A 15,985-nucleotide genomic window follows, 5' to 3' on the forward strand; every position below is an offset into this window, starting at 1 on the left:
GATTACTTCCAATTTTCTATGCTGTAAGAATGCTTCAGTAAAACATCTTACATTTCTTCTCCTGCACACATGAGAGTTCTCAAGGGTCGGACATCTAGAGGTAGATTTTCTGGGTAATAGGTATGCATATTTTTAACTTGAGTAGATAAAACACTACTTCTTTTTTTTAAGATTTTATTTATTTTATTTTAGAGAGAGTGGAAGTGGGAAGAGGGGCAGAGGGAGAGAGAGAGAGAATCTCAAGCAGACTCCCTGCTGAGTGTGGAGCCTGACATAGGGCTCCATTCCGTGACCCTGAGATCATGAGCTGAGCTAAAACCAAGGGTCAGACAGATGTTCAACCAACTGGGCCACTCAAGTAACCCAGATAAAACCACTACTTCTTAATCAATAAGACCCACATTTTATTATTTATCTATTGCTTACTAAACACTATTGGTCAGATAATTCCATGGGTAATCCCAACAGCCTTAAACTACTGACCATCCTCCTTCTGTTTTCCTTCTCCTCCTGCTGCACCTGTGTCTTCCATTGCTCTCTTCTGGCCCCAGTATGGACCCTGTCATCTAGGTGAGAAACCCGGACATCAGCCTAACTCTTCTCTCTTGCTTTCACTCCACCCCTAATAACTCTTTCCTGGTGATTCTACCATAATGGTGACTCTCTTCTTCACCCCCTCTCTCTGTGTGTGCCAGCACTCTGAGGAAGACTCCCCAGGCCCCAGGTGGTAGTTAATTTCCTCCCTCCAGTCCTTTCTCTGTGTCTTCAACAGAACTGTTTTTCTCCAGCTGAGAAGCAATCATGGGATTCCTGTCATCTCAATAAGTCTCCGATGGTCTCGGTTAGCCCATTGCATATAGATCCCACTGCTCGCAGGGGGTGAGAATTTGGCCACACTTTGCACCTACACAGATGCCCAGCCTGCACCCCAAGACTATGTTTTGTCCCTGCATTTCCGCTCTCTCCATCTGTACTCCTAGAACATTTCTGCATACCTCTATTTTGTTTTAGAGAAAAGACATTTAGAAGATAGACTGAAGAGTTGAAGGCCTGGACTATATGGCAAAAGCAGTGGGGATGGTGAAAGGGAAGAGATTCAAGCCATTCTGCAGTTGTAAAAGTGCTTAGGATGTGATCATTAAGTTACCAAGGTGAATGATAAGAGGCACAGGAGTTTAAGGTGGCAGCATGATTTTTAGCTGGGAAGACTGGACAATGCTGTTGCCAAAGGGAGCAAAGAAATCCAGTTGAAGATCTAGATAATTTAATAGTCCTCATGCTTCTTTGATATACTTCTTTGATATACTTTGATATATACGATATAGTCGTATACAGAATTTCTGTTCAAATAAAAAGGAAAGACTTAAGAGAAGAAATGATGGAACTGTATACTTCCTCTGCCTTTGCTACATAGTTTCTTTAAGTATAAAACACAGAGCCTTTGTATTCTGGCTTTTAGAACTGGGTGCAACACCCATCTGTTCAGTCAATCATGGAGCAGATGGAAGTGGGAGCTTAAGGAAGTGTATGACCACAATCTTGGATAATAATAAATATTTAAATATGTATTTGTTCTTTGTAATGGATTTAGAAGCTGAGTAATGAACACACTTAAAAAAATCAATAACAACAACAATAATGAGATGTCTTACTAATCACGGATTACATACGAGTTTGGGTTTATTCTAAATGCTAAACTTGAGGCAGGGAGGCATGTGTAAAACTTCCCTTGAGCTGTGAGAAGGAACAGCGAGGGCCTGGCCCCGTTTCTCCCCTCTGAACTAGAACATAGAGGTCCACCCTGTAAGCCAGTGGGGCGGGACGGGGCAGGGATCTTACAGAACGCCTTGCCCAGGTCTCTCCCACTGCAGAGGAGAAAACCTGAGATCCAGAGAGAAATGACAAGCCACCCTCGGAGGGAGAGCCCACACCTGACCCCAACCTCCTGGGCCGCATGCTTGTCCCTCCCGAGGGGAGCTGAAAAGAAAATGGGAACACCTGGAACGGGGCTGTTTCAAAGGAAATGCATCCAGGGTGGACAGGTAACATCTGAAGCCTAGAAAGTACCACATGGACAATTTTAGTACTGATTTTAGGTGCCGAGGGGTGTAAGAGCTGAGAATTGCCAATATTGCATGATGTTCATGTCCCGCTGTGAAATTCAGAAACTGTGCTGCTTTTGTTTTATTAAACTGCATCTGGGATGCTTTCTAGAGCATCCCTCTATTTTGTGGAGGAAAACCACTATCTGCAAACTAGCTGGGTGCTTATGTAAAGCACAACCTCATCTAAGTTCAGTGCACCCAGTCCTCCCCCAAAAGGAGAAGTCCCCAATTCCACAGGGAAGAACTTTCTGCATCACTGCTACCCGGTAGGCTCTGAATGAACCACAGGAACCAGTAAGATGAAAAGATCGCATTTTCTTCATGGAGGGCTACAGAGCAGGTATGGGACTCCCTGTTGTCTTAGGTATAGGAGGAAAATGCATGTGCACCCCACTTTTTCTTCCAGGATAAAAATTATAGATGTAAAAATTCCAACAGTATAAGGGCATGAAAAGTCAGTCTTCTGACCATGACCTTCACTTCTTGGCTCTCCTAAAAGGGAACCTACCACTGGTGTCTATATACAAACACTTCCTCTTCTCACATAATGACTGCTGTTCAGAAAAAGGACATCAGACACCAGCATAAGGACAAATGAATATACGTATGCAGTCCTACCACAGACTGTATCAGAAATACCTCATTTCATTCAACAGTAGCTTATCTTTTTAGTTGGTAATTAAAAATAATTCAAGTTGGCACCCTGAATTTCATAGGGTGGTTTTGACCACAGGGGAACTTCAAAACATCTTGTTTCACAGTTGCCCAAGTGTGTTTGTCTCAGGAGTTAGTGATGATAACAAGTCCACACTCGGTCATGACATCCCAGCCAGGGGACCCCGGGAGGGTGCTGGAGCCTGTCCAAAACTCTATTTCCTTGTCTGTGAAAGGGGTATGGTAACTGTAGCTGATAGGTTAGGATCAAAGTAGAATATGTCCCAGGAGATAACTCATGTCAAGTATGCATCGAGAAAGATACAGAATAAGGAGTCTTAGTTCCACTCTGGGATATCTTGAAAAAATTACCTTCTTCTAGTTTCAGCCCCTCAAAATGTTATGAAGGTACAATTCATGACCCCTTAATCCTGCATACCCCTAACTCCCTGCAAAGCATAACATTACTGGCAGGTGACCTGTAATTTCAATCGCGTGGATCATTTTCTCTAAATAAAGTGAAGCATACCTCAGGATCACATGCATCACTGCAAATAAAAGCAGGTACTCCCAAAAAGTCAGCCTTATTCCAGAAAGCTCATCTAGAACCATTGTTTAAGTGCATGGGTCTACAATTACCTACGAGTCTTGTCAGGTGACTGGAGAAAGAGAAAGAGAAAGAATCAGTTGTCCTATCTCAGCAGTGTCTACGGATTTTAAAGTTTTTGAAATACCAGTCACGTTATCGAGGTACCAGTGCTGAAAATAGAAATTTTACAGTGAGCCTCTGGCAAATAAACCGTGCTGAGCATCAACTGAGAGGTGGGAGTCAAGTCCACCTTTGTCTTTCTGAGAGAGAGAAGGGGCAAGAAGAAGAGGGTGTGCAGAGACAGAGGAAGAAGCCGCACGGGGCGAGGGGTCTGCTGGGACATTTGCCTCCTTGCCGTATATCACGGCTCCAGAGGCCCCGTGATGACAGGGAGGCCAGGTGTCAAGGTGTGGCCGTGTAGCTACTACTCCCATGCACACGTGCATAGAGAGCATCTCAAAAGCCCCGATTTCTGTTTGTGGAACATGGAGAGTCAAGTACACGTGTGGTCCCCAGGGATGAAAGCAAGCACCTTATGCCTGAGATCCGCAAAAGGAGACTAAATCTCAGAAAAGCAAGACCCTGAGCCCCCTCCCGGCTTGGGAGGCTACAGCAGGGGACAGAAGTGTTCCATCTGTGACTCCTGACAAGCTTTTCAAGTTGCCTCTGGGCCTGGCCTCCCCAGAGCATTGCTCTAGGCCCCAACTGTGTCTCCCACACCCGAACATGGAGAATTCCGATCGTCGGAGCCAGGGAGAACAGGCAGCCCTGGATGTCACTGGAGGAAGCCCGTGGCCTGCTTGGGAAGGTGATGGCCACCCTGGCTTTGCCCATTGTGGATACAGAGAGAGAGGTAGAGATAGAGATTTAAATAATAGACATAAATTGATATATTGATCTAGTTCTATGGAAAACCATTCATTCTAGGAACTGGTTTGCATGATTACAGAGGCCAAGCCAAGAAGTCCTACCATCTGCCATCTGAGCACTCATGTCCAAAGACAGGGGAAGACAGACATCCCAGCTCAGAGAAAGTGAATCTCACCTTCCTCCGCCTTTTTTTCTATTCATGCCCTCAATGGATTGAATGATGCCACACATATTGGTGAGGGGGTACTTTACTCAGTCTCCTGAATCAGTGCTAATCTCTTCTGGAAACACCCTCACAGACACAGCCAGGAGTAACACTTTACCAGCTCTCTGAGTATCCCTTAGCTCTGTCATGTTGACACATAAAATTAACCATCATACACAAATGGCCTGTTTTCTCTCTCAAACCAAGAGTGGGGGTCTCAGCAAACTCCAGAAACTGGAGCTGTAAGCCAAGACATCCTGACATCCAGAAGAGGGACCCCCCTCTCCCACCCCACATGGCACTTCCTCTGCACTTTGCCCTCCCTAAAAATCAAGGCTCTCCTAGAAAGTTTCCTGCATCTCATTCTGGTCCCCAGGCAAGGACAAATATCTGTCTCACTGAGGAAATTGGTATCATAAAGAAAACCGGTTAATGACCCTGATTTTATAATTCTGATCACCGTAGTGCAATTTCCTTATTGTGACGATTTCTGAAAAATTTTAAATCTAATGTGGTATGAAGTCCATGAGCAGATGACATATTTTATTTTTATTTTTATTTATTCATGAGAGACAGAGAGAGAGAGGCAGAGGGAGAAGCAGGCTCCCAAGGAGCAGGGAGCCCGATGTGGGACTCGATCCCAGGACCCTGGGATCATGACCTGAGCCGAAGGCAGACGCTTAACCATCTGAGCCACCCAGGTGCCCAGATGACATATTTTTTTCTGGCATATCCCTCAAACCTATTAAAAACAAATTCTAATTTTTTTTTCTGTTATTTCTGTTTACCATTTCTTCACCTAAACTTTTTTGGAATTTCTCCAGACTAGAGAGAAGTAAAGGTTTTAAACCAGGCTCTAGACTCCTATACTCAGAGATCAGCCAATACCGAGTGGCAAGGGAGGTGCTCAGACCCCACCCCTCGTGCCTCACCCTTTCCTCCCCTGCCCCCCACAAACACAGACTTACATGGGCACCAGTGGTTGAGCTAGGAGGGTCCTCATCACATGTGTGAATGTGGCCAAGTCACCTGGGGCTGAGCATTCCCAGGCCCCCCAGTGCCTCTCAGTGGCCTCACCACACCCCAGGACAGCCGGAATGTCCCAGCTGTCTGGCCCTGCCTGCATTCAAAGACATCCACACAGAGTGCGAGGCTCTGGACAACTAGAGGCCAGAGGGCCGTATCTTCCAACAATGCCTGAACTGAACTTTCCTTCTTTCCTGTTCTGACATTTCTCAAACAGGGGACCGCCCTCCAGGACATGGAGGCTCTTTCATGGCAGGGCACCCATGAAAGCTACTCTCTCTCCCTTTTAATCTCCCACCCGACCCTTTTCTTTTCTTGACATGAATTCAATTCAACTGCCACTTAAAAATAGGCCTGCTTGTCACATTCTGTTTGCCAGTTGGAGTGAATGTCACTAAGTGTCACAGAATCTGTGGCTACAGCTTGTGGATTGATTGTGGGAGAAACTAGGTCCAAAGTGGAGTGAGTCCCTCTTATGACCTCACCCAGATTTACACCCACAGAGAAAGCATGGATTTTTCTTGCCATTGTCTTCCTTCCCATTAATTTCTTCCCATAACTATTTAAAACCACCATCTGTTCTCTCCTTGGAAATTTAAGTAACTTACAGCACAATTTTTTGATTTTTACCCCCAGTTGTAGATAAGCCATATGTGGGGAGATTGGGTCAAATGCCAGGTATTTAAAATGAGGTAAGAGGAGTTATGCAAATGATTTGACAATCTCTTTGGGGCCATTCATCTGTTGCCGCATATTCATCCAGCAAGCATTAATTGAGCACTAGCTGTTTGCTAGGCACTGTTCTAAGTTCTGGGGCTGTAGAGATGAATGGGGGCCCCACAGTCCCTGACCTCCAGGAGCATAGGATGGTGTAGAATGTGAGCAATCCATTAGTCCCTGCAATGCAGTGGGCTGAGCTCTATATTGTGTAGCTATGATAGGGCTCATGCTCTTTTTTCCACATTGAGGACATTGTCCCCCAGTCTAACTGGAAAGCTTCTACTTCTGAATATAATTTAAGTGCTTTGTCTGGGCGTGTTGACCGACCTTTCTTACTAGATTTAACTAACTCTTCCTTGGGGGCTCCCTCATGCTATTTACTGAAATTTATAAACAAGAAATTTATACTCATCCACCAGATTATGAACCCCTTGAAGGCAGACATTTCATCTTACTTAATGTGAAAACGCCAGCCAAGTGCTCACCCAGAGTAATTTCTTAATAATATTTGTTTAATGGCTGAATGATCCCCTCCACTTAAAAATTTACTGAATACCTGTGTTGTCCAGCTACGGTGCCAGGCAACTACATGTGTGTGTGTCCAAGTGTATGCCCGTATGTGTCCATCTGTGTATGTGCCTGTATGTGCCCATGTGCATGTCCATGTATGTGTCCATGTGTATCCATCTCTGTGTGTTCCATGTGTGTGCCCATGTGTCCATGCGTGTGCCCATCGGCATGTGCCCGTGTGCCCATGTGTGTTTCTGTGTGTGTCCATGTGCATGTCCATATGTGTGTGTGCCCATGTGTGTGTGGCAGGGGACAGATGGTCACTGGGGAAGCTAGGCAAAGGTGAACAACAAAACTCCTGATCTCATGGAGCTCACAACTTAGTAAAAGATACAAGTAATACCTATTACTCAAGTGTCTGTTTTTATCCCTTGCAGGAAATCTTAAGGAAGAAGGGCTTGAGATAATTATAAATATAAAAAGAAATGTCTGTGTCTCATTTCAAGATTCATTTTTAGTATTCTGTTCTCAAATTCTTTATGTTGGATTGTTAATTTTGCCTTGGCTATGAAAATAATATTTGACACATGAATACACCCTTCTTTTGCATCTCTTGTTCCATCTGTAGCTCTTATTATGAGGAGTTTGGGGTTGCTTTTATTATTGTATGTAGAATTTCTCTCTGATGAAGTGATTTTTGCATTTCTGGATTTCCCTCCTCTGGAAGGTGTATCTCACACACAGGGTGCATTTCTCTTCATCCGTTGTGCCCTGAAGTTCACCACTTCTTCTCGGAGTGGGAAGCTGACACATGGCACCTCCAAGAGCTCTTCCACGACCAGCATTCAACATAACCATGTTAAAATCAACTCAACAAATGCTTCCTGAGCACCTACTTTGTGCACACAACTGTACCACTCTGGGACGGAGTCCAAGATAAACAGAACAGTACCCAAAACCGGGTGTGGGAGAGAAATGTTCTCTGAATGTCAAGGAGGCTTCTCAGAGAAGCAGTCCTTGCCTCAGATGAGTAAAAAAGACAATTCTCTTTTTTTCACCTAAGAATTGGAGCAGGTTGCATAATCAAGTTGGACCTTAAAGAATTAGTAAGGAAAGACATAAACAAAACAATAAAATCACCTGTAACTTAATACCTCTTTTCTTGAATAGAATTTTGGACCTCTGTTTTAAAGAGGAAATCCCTGCCCCTGAGGTTTTTGGTGACTTCCAAGAAGATTGAATAACACTATCTGTCCCTTTCTTTGGGCATGACTGTCCACCCAAGCTCTTCAGCTATTTCTCCTTTCTATCCCCCTTCTAGAATTTTCTCTTCTCTCCCAGTAGCTACTCTGCTCTTGGGAAATGTGTATTAGAAAAGATGCCATTCTCTGCCCTCACTGAGGATTCACAAGTGTAATGCCCAGAAGTGAACATTATCAAGAGTCTGGGTACTGACAAGCCCAAATACCCAGGCTAGAGCTACTTCTGTCCACGCCTGCCCGAGCAGGAGCCCTTCTGTGCACAGCCCCCATCTGCAAACCTTTGATAGCATTGTTACATGGCCAGTCCTTTGTTTGAAGATGCTGAACAGCAGCATGCAGCAAGCAATCCGAACAATCAGCTCTGTACCATTCACGGCATATCAAAGCCAGTTAGCCTCAGCCATGGTGGGTCTCAGTGACACAGGAGAAATGATAAAGCAACTGGGTCCCAGGGAGAATCTTCTGAGCCCATGGTGTCTCCAAACACCTTCTTATATAACATCCCGCAGCACCTGAGCTAAAATATCCAGTGTAAACACAGGCAATAGAAGTGCAAAGGAAAATGTATTTTTGGATGGGTTTCAAAAACACACGTTTCTTGGAAAGCAGATACTATTATTTTTCGTATCGTAAGGCATATTTTAGCAGCAGAGTAGGGGGTACTGTAAATATTGAGACTACCGTGCTTGATTCTGGGTAAGGAAGGCCCATGTTGAGGATACCGACATTTGGGGAAGTATGAGGAGATGACAGAGAATGTGGGAAGTATATGTAGCTAAGGATCCAGAGTGAAAGAGACCCCGGAATTAATTAGGCTCTTGATCACGGAAAACCCGGACAGTAAAGGCTAGAGAATGAGCCTCCCATTGGCCTGGTTGCCCAGAGTAGGTCCACAATGGAAGCTCACGAATAACTGGCCGGTTGAAGGATTCGAAATGTAGATACCCTTCACTGTTGAATGGGGAGAAGCAAAGAAAGAGAATAACGTAAAGCAACTGGGCTACATGAATGTCTCCGGGGATACTAATCTCACAGGCAAATAACTCACAGGTAGAAAAAGAAGTTTCCTAATTCAATGTGTTCAGAGTCCTAGATGATCTAGCACAACACTGTTACCTACTTGGAAAGTAATAAAAAATGGAATACCCACCTGACCAGGTTGGCAACTTCATATTCAAAATGAGTTCTCTAGCCCATCCTAAAATAGCTTTCCCGAGGCTGATCCTCGGATGTCCTCAGCATTCCTTTTACGTCAGAAAACTCTCTACACACAAATACGCTCTTAGAGTTAACCTTCATTTCTTCTTTCTTCTTATTTCCTATTTAATCTCAGTAATACCGGCAAAACTGCTATTTGACATAATTCCTTCCAGCAACTGATTCAAATACTGGGATTTATACAATTTTCCCTGGTGTTGTTTCTTTAAGAGCTAATTATTTTAGAGCACTTTTAGGTTCCCATTCACCTCCTGCCCCCACACAGGCACAGCCTTACCCATTAGCAACACCACCCCTCCCCCCGCGAGTTGAGACACCTGTTACAATTGATGACACTGCATTGACCCGTCATTACCACCCAAAGTCCATAGTTTACATTAGGGTTCACTTTTGTTGTCGCAGGTTTTCTCACTTACCTTTTAACCCCTTATTTGCCTCAATTTCTGCAGACATCTCTAGACCACAGGTGCTCCTCGTCACCAGCCCCTGGGGGCCTGGGCAGAAGAAAGGGCTTCTCCCTCTGTGCACCTTGTAGACTGGATGCAGGAGAAGCCCAGGAGAGGACACGAGGTAGTTCCCTTCCGGGGAGGGCTCAGAACTGGAGATCAGTCCTGCTACCAGACCCTCTACAGACACAGAAACAGTGTATACGAGGGGCTGCTCACAGTGAACTGGACCTCAGCGTGTGATCACTTGGCTTGGAAGTTAATTCTGATCTTGTCAACATGCCCTGCTTAGAAAAGGAGCCGCATCCAGCTTTGCAACCCAGAGCTTCAGGGATGCAGGCATCTAGGACCTGAACTCTGAGTCCTGCTCTGATGCTCGTGAGCCTCATCGGTATCTAGCTACAGGCAGAGTAGCTGGGGAAGCACTATTTGTATTGAGTATTTTTAAATTGTATCTAATTGTAGGGTATTCATTTTAAAAATTACATTTCAAAACCCAATTACACATGTTTTTCTTGGTTCTACTTTAATTTTCTATAAAGGCTTTACCCTTTGTGGTTGGTCTCAGTATTCCAAAATTCACTTGAATATCCTGCTGCGCTTTGAGGACCCTCTTTCTCTTGGTGGGATCGACAAGTTAGCTCTGTCTTTCTCTGGTAGAGGATGCGGTTAGTGTGTGTGTGATGGTTGAGAACGGTTTTTGAGGCAGACTTGATCCTTTGCTTGCTGGTTGCCTGGTCTCAGACAAAGTACCATCTCTGAGCCGGTTTCTCTATCTGTAAATTGGGTATGATTATAAAAATAGGGATGATTCCTCTTTCGCATCATTGTCTCTACTATGTCTTGTTTTGTTTATGACATATACTTCCATATCCTTTCAGGATCCTACACTATTTATAAACTTAAAGATTATATCCTCCCTTCCAATAATGTGCATTCCCTACAAAATATTCTCAACATTCCATCTCTGATCCTCACTTCTTGAGTTCAACCCAGTTAAGTCACCACTAAATATTTGGGTGATTTAATGCACATTTTCTCTGCCCACTGAGAAGTGAAAGCAACTCTAAACTTCCCTTTATACACTTGGATATTGGCTACTGGCAAAGTTTGGACTGGTGCAGTGTCATAAAGCAAATGGATTTGTCTCCATAAACCCACATGAATGTATGAATGTCAGGAAATAAAATACACTCTTTGGTGTATTTTTTAATTTTTTGATATAGATATAAAAATGAGGATTCTGAGGATTCTTTGGTTTGTCCATTTTTCAGGGCCCACAAATAGGTGTACATTAATATTTTCTTTGCTTTGGGGATTCAACTAAATTCCAAGCATTCTAAAAAAAAACTTGCCAATTTCACACCAAGAATGTAATGCCATTCCTTGAATAACCTTGGAAGCTTCATTATAAAGTTATCCTCAGGCCTTATGGATGACTTTTAAATTTACTTGAAAAGATTCAGAGACTTATAGGGAATGGCCAAGTGTGGTAGTGAGGGCTTTTCATGGTCCCCAGAAAGAAGTCCCACTGAAGAGAGGTCCAAAGGTGGCATCCTTGGCAAAGATGAGCAGTAGGAGAATTGGAGGCTCTTGAGGGGAAGGGAGGCTGCAGTGACCTCGCCACATCAAGTATCTCTTTTTGCATCCATCACAGCATTGATCACGAACTTTAACATTTCAGGCGGAATTCTTGTTTTTCAACGATTGATGAGAACAGCCGATTATGTGGAGACTTCAGTGATAAAGGCCAGACTAAAATAAGGAAAAGCAATCTACATCCCAAAGCCAATTTCCTTTAGGAATACTCTCTTCCTAGAGAGGAAACAAAGAACAAAACACCCAACACGCAAATGCCAAATGCGGAAGAAAAGACTCCGCTGACAGTGCCCCACTCTGGGAGTCGGGCACGTCATCTTCCTTCCCCTCAATTTCCCAGCACCGTGCCAATTCGAAATTTTTTCCCTGACTTAGTCGGGCTGGGAGCAGGGAAAAAGAAGAGTAAGTTTTCTGGATGTTGCTGAGGCACTGACATTTGCGATTCAGTATGGCTTCTCGGTCCCCGACCGGTCCTGGAAGGCCAGACCATCCTGGAGGCCAAGAACACCTTCTGCCCTCCGATTTTGGCACAGCGGTGGCCTCTTCACTCGGATGTGTGCCTCCCGGCATTCCTCCTGCCTCGGCGCCTGCAGACTGGCATGCCGCAATATGCTCTACCTAAGGCTACACCTGAGACCATATGGACCTTCAGCTGCTGCCCCATACAGGGGCCCGCCTGCAGCAAGGCGAGGACCAGATGGAGCAGACGATACCTGTCTGAGGCCGTCTGACTCGACGCGGCTGGGGACGTGGTGTGCAGAGAATGGCAGACTGTAAACATTTAAATAATAATACCACAACACATGCTGATTCTTTTCCACCAGGAAGGAAAAAGAGTACCTTTCTGGGAGAGATACGCCGGAAGAATACGATGGAGGAGGAAGGAACCTCATTTTTAAAACAAAGCTAAAAGTCAAATGATGGCAACCAAAGATGGAACTGGAAAGTAGTTGTAAGGGTGAGCATGGAGCAGTGCAAAGCAGGGCGGTGGGAGCCAGGAGACACAGCACTTTCCCTGTGCCTCAGTCTCCCCACTGATAATATAAAGGAAGTGGCCGGTGCTCTTCAAAATGCCAAGATAAGGAGCTTGGGCCAGGATGTAAATCAACACATGGAGAATCATCAAGAGAGTCTGGTTAACAGAAATCATTTCAGTGGAATTAAGCAGGATGCTTTGGAATGTGGTTGAGTCCCATTCTGCTGCAAAAGCATCTCACGGCAGACAGTTCACAAATCATGCAGATCTTGGCAACGGTTTACAAACTGGTACTGGGCTGTGGGTATTTTGAGTGGCGTTGGACCAGGTCACCTCTTTACACTCTCAGGACTTTCAATTTTGCTTTTGTGTGAGTCTAAGTAGAGAACTCCTAAGTAGAGTACTCACTTGCTTTCAAATATAAAACAAATATTTAAAAAATGAGATGTGGCTTAAAGGGTCTCAGTTGCTGGAAGTTCTAAAGTCCCCCAAAGTGTAAAAAAAAAAAAGATCGCTTTTTCAATGATTCTGGCATTTCACGAATATTCATGAACGGCTGGCAAGCTTCATAGAAAAATTGTACCGTGGTGTAATGTGTCAACAGTTCTAGCTTTGAGGGCTTCCTGGAAGATGTGATTCTTGAGGGGGGACTTCACTGATGTTGCTAGACAAAGAACCGAGAACAGCAACGAGAGAGGATAGGAAGTCCCCGCTGAGGGAAGGCACGGCCATGTGCTGCAAGCAGAAATGCACAGTAGTGATCTGTTGCTGGAATGCAAATGTGAGAGTGAACCATGAGAAGGCAGGCACGCTCTTGGTCACAGAAGACCCAGAGCTCCAGAATGAGGGATTCAGACAGCTCCTATAGGGGATGGGAGGTGACCAAGGGGCTGTCAGCCTGTAGGGGGATAGAGTCAGATCTCCAATGGTGGCATGAAGAATGGATTTGGGAAGGGAAAGTCTGGATACATAAAGACCAAATCCAGTTAGGAGGCGTTTACAAACAGTATCTTGGGATGGAGAGATGACCAAGTCTTGAAGTAGGTAAGAAGAAAAACAAATTAGATTCAAGAAACAGGATCAAATTCATAGGCTGGATTACCTACTGCGTAGTCTTCATTCCTTGATTTTGGCTTCTATCCACCAACCTCTCCCACAATACCTTTGGTTTAATTATTGGTGATTTGGAGATGATACTGTTAAAACCTTGTACAGTTGGTTCCTCGACCTCCCACACCCAATGATTTTTCATCTGCTGGACCCCAAGTTTGTGCCATTAGCAATGGGCATGACTCCTTCAACACCCCGTTCTTCCACCACTGCCTCTCCTCTCTGCAGGCCAATCTCTCTCGTATTTCATCACTAACAGTCTTTCCATCCCAATATTGCCACCAATCCATGTCTCCTACCAACCCTCCACTGTCCTTCAGCCCCTTGCTGCCCTGTCTTGCTCCCTACCATCTACAGTTCCATGATCCATCTTCACCAGAAACCCCCTGCATTCACTTATCTTCAAACACTCACCCCTTGTGGTTCATCATCCTCATTTGGCAAAAACCATGGCTTCGGTAAATCTAACTCTCTACCCTCTCTGCCCCCTGCTCACACATCAAACCACTCCAGAGACAAGTATGCAGCCACACTGAATACCGTCAAATTAAAATTCACGTCAAGAACTTCAAGTGGCGCATTATTGCTCTTGGGCCATCCTAGTATTGTTTGGTCTCTCCACTCTTTCACTTCCAGATTACTATTCTATGCCCTCTCTTTTCTCCTCAGACCTCCAGCACCTTCATTAACTAACCTTTGCTTGGTATTTTACTGATATAACTGTAGCAGCTATCAGAAGAGAATTTCCAAGCCTACCAGCACCAACTCTACCAAACAGCCTATCCTGTGTCTTTATTCTCTGACTTCTCTCTTATGACTGTGGATGAAATCTTCCCAAGTCCTTAACGAAGGCAAACCCCTCCACTTACACACCACTTCTCCCAGCTTCTCCCTTACCCAAGGATAATTCCTAGACCAGTTATCCTTTTCCTCTTCCCCTCCTCATCCTTCCCCACCCTACTGGACCACTCTTATTGATACAGATATACTATTATTTTTCCTATTTTATAAACAAAAACAAAACCCTCTTTTGATCACAATTCTTCCCTTCTCTGCTCCCTTATATAGAAATACTTTTTGAAAACATTTTCTCTACTTTCTGTCATAACCTGCTGTGAGCTGTTCTTTGTGCTGCCCTGGCATCATCTGTGGGCCTTTAACTGCTCAATTAAACAACAATGAATGCTCTGTTTCACTGCCCTACTTAGATAAGCCCATGCCCTGACCTCTCCTGACCACCCAACTTCTGCTTTTACCCCCCAGACATATGAGACAGCTGACACCAAGACCTTCAGGTTCCTGCCAGACAGGCCCCTGGGACCCCTGCCTGACTATACACTAACCAGTCCATCATGAGTATGGGAACCCTGCTTGGCTAATGCCCTGGACCCCAGTGAAGGCTGCAACCCACAGGTGCCTCTCCCTCCCTCCCACTTGCTGGTCAAGCCCACGTGTCACCATAACTTCCTGCAGGCCCAGGAAGGTGTACTGAGGTTTCCTCTCTAGGACCCGCGAGTAACAAATTCCATTGACTCTGGCATTCTGGTCTCTGAGTGTCATTCGCTGGGCTGCCCCAGACACCCCCATGGCTCACTAAACTTTGTGTCCTTACTCTCTTCCATGTCAATGCCCATCCTCTTTGGGGCCCCCTTGGAATCAGCATTTACTCTCTCCGCTGACATATCTTTTATGAAGGGCGCCCAATGGCCTCTCATGGCTAAGTCCAAAGTCAGTTCTCCATCTTGGCTACAAGAGCACTGGACTTCTCCTGCAGCAGACTTTCCTTAGTCTCCAGGACACAATATTGCAGTGGTTCTCTTCCTGCGCACTGGGTGCTCCTTCTCAGGTTACTCTTGATCTCCCTAGCTCCTATTCTCAAATGCTCCGGGCCAAGTCCTGAGACCTCCTCTCTGTCTATTCCCTGTGCCTTAGTGATATCATCTATTCTACGGGCTTCAAACACCAATCAAAAGCTAGACTTCTTTCAGATTTGTATAAATCAGCCTACATGCCGCATCTGAATTTCAATTAGCAATAATCGCGCCTCGGATAAACCTCATTGGCTATGATACTGCCACTGCGCAAAACTTGCATTTGAATTTCAGACTCATCCATCTGCCTGCCTGTTCACCACCTCCAGTTCTTTCCCGGATTTCACACAATCAAATCCAAATTCCTGCTCTTCCCAAGCCTCTTTCACCTGAAGTCATCCCCCATCCTGTTTGTTGGCAACCCTATTCTTCCAGTTGCTCAGGCCAAAAACCTAGAAGTGACTTTGACTCCTCTATTTCCTTCAGAATACACGTTCAGCCTGTTAGCAGTCCTATCTTTCAGAACACACCCAGAATTCACCACCTCTGCCACTAAATGCTTCAGTTCAGGGCACCTTCACCTCTTGCTTGGTGACTGCAATGGCTTCCTACCCAGTTACCCATACTCTGCCTTCTCCCCAACACTGTGATGATCCGCTTAAGAATGATCTTGTCACCCTTCTGCTCAAAACCCCCCAGTGGTTTCCCATCTCACTCAGAATAAAACCTAAGTGTTCAGACCTCTAAAGCCTTTCATGATGTGGAGCCTCGACTCTTCCAGAATCTTGCCTCCAGTGACTCTGCCCTTGCCCTCACCCTGTTAGCTATCCTGCGCTCCCTGCTATTCCTCAAACACAGGAGTTCTTTAAATATTCTAGACATGG

At 45.0% G+C, this 15,985-nt stretch overlaps 1 pseudogene; it reads right to left on the reverse strand.

Moving 5' to 3' along the window:
* Positions 1-15,213: 15,213 nt before the first annotated feature.
* Positions 15,214-15,379, reverse strand: LOC123852268 (U4 spliceosomal RNA; annotated as a pseudogene).
* Positions 15,380-15,985: the final 606 nt, after the last annotated feature.

The sequence above is a fragment of the Mirounga angustirostris genome, unplaced genomic scaffold, assembly GCF_029215605.1.
Source record: "Mirounga angustirostris isolate CCGP_5_RB_7025 unplaced genomic scaffold, mMirAng1.0.hap1 SCAF_10, whole genome shotgun sequence".
NCBI classification, from domain to species: Eukaryota; Metazoa; Chordata; class Mammalia; order Carnivora; family Phocidae; genus Mirounga; species Mirounga angustirostris.